Here is a 1,444-nt window from a genome sequence, read left to right as displayed (position 1 = left end):
TATGCGCTAGCCGTCTCTAATTTAGCAGTGTTAGACTAGACGGAAGGCAACTAGTCATCACCACCCACCGCCAACTATTGGGCTACCCTTTTAGCACAAATAGTGGGATTGACCGTCACATAATAACGCTACTACGGCTGAAACGGCGAGTATGTTTGGCGCGACCGGGATGCGAACCCGCGAACCTCAGATCACTAGTCGCACGCCGGACCCAAAATTGTAACGCTTAATCGAGCCAGCCAGGATTCGAACCTGGAATCTTCTGATCCGTAGTCAGACGCGTTATCCATTGCGCCACTGGCCCGTTACGATTACACACAGAAACTAAATTTATCTGTTGAATTCAAATATGATTTCTTGGTTCATTTCTACTTCGAGTTCTTTAATTAAATATTGTACTTTAAGCTAGTCATGTATTAGTTCTGTAAAGATCTATATTGAAATAAAGGAGGTTACAGACCTAATAACAACCCAGTAGAAAATGAATTTTTCTTTACACAAAAATATACGTTACTTTTTTGTTTGTTGGTAATAAGAAATTGTTTCAATTTTATTAAGTTTATCCAGTCACATTAATTGGCACACAACTAGAATAGCATTCAAATAAATACCACTCTAGAAGTTTCCTTGTTAAATCTCCTGTAATTAGCGGATCTAACCCTCGGTAAAAAAAAGAAATCCCTTGTTGTTCCTAATTATTAACAGTTGTTGTTTTTAATTATTTTCCATTGACGGTCCTATTTATTATCCATTGTTGGTTTTAATTATTATTCGCTAATGTTTCTAATTATTATCTATTGCTCTTCGTAATTATTGTCCACCTAATTATTATTGTTGTTCTTAATTAGCATCTGTTATGATTCCTAATTATTATCGATTATCGTTTCTAAATAGAATAATCAACACAACAGATAAAATGATAAACACTCTTTCTGTTGTTAGGTTCTGCTTAAAATGTTAATTTGACTACACTTAACTTAGGCACCATTCCTTTTACCAGCGTGTCCAAAACTGTTTCGGTTCACAGCACCCTTAGTGTCTCAGCAATTTGTCTCACCTTAGGCAAAAAGAAAAAAAAAACCTAACAATTCCGTTTATGAAGTCGTTAGGTCCAAACAACTTAAAACTTAGTAACTATTTATCTTCTAAAACGTTGTAGCCGTCTGAAAGAATAATACACGTAAATTGAAGGTAAAACAATACTTTTATTTCATTTTTAAACAACCACAATTACTAATGGGATGTGTGCGCCTACTGGGTACTGCACAGCTTACCTTGGAATCTGATTGGACACCAACACTCTCATTTCCTGTTCCACACTGATTTTCGCGCGGTACTTGTTTTTTATCACAGGGAATTCAGCCTTAGCACTTAGCAGAGGATATTTATCTCTTTTTGATATCCAAAATGAGTTAGCTCCATGCTGTCAGATTCTGTTTATAAA

General features: G+C 35.8%; 1 non-coding gene across 1 annotated transcript; it reads right to left on the bottom strand.

Annotated features, from left to right (window-relative positions):
- Window positions 1-231: 231 nt before the first annotated feature.
- On the bottom strand, window positions 232-304 carry TRNAR-ACG (transfer RNA arginine (anticodon ACG)). The gene has a single exon. It is a non-coding gene; the product is annotated as a tRNA-Arg (tRNA).
- Between the last annotated feature and the right edge of the window lie 1,140 nt (window positions 305-1,444).

The sequence above is a fragment of the Tachypleus tridentatus genome, chromosome 1, assembly GCF_004210375.1.
Source record: "Tachypleus tridentatus isolate NWPU-2018 chromosome 1, ASM421037v1, whole genome shotgun sequence".
NCBI classification, from domain to species: domain Eukaryota; kingdom Metazoa; phylum Arthropoda; class Merostomata; order Xiphosura; family Limulidae; genus Tachypleus; species Tachypleus tridentatus.
Note: the sequence above shows the minus strand (reverse complement) of the source record. Positions and strands in the feature narration are given on the sequence as shown.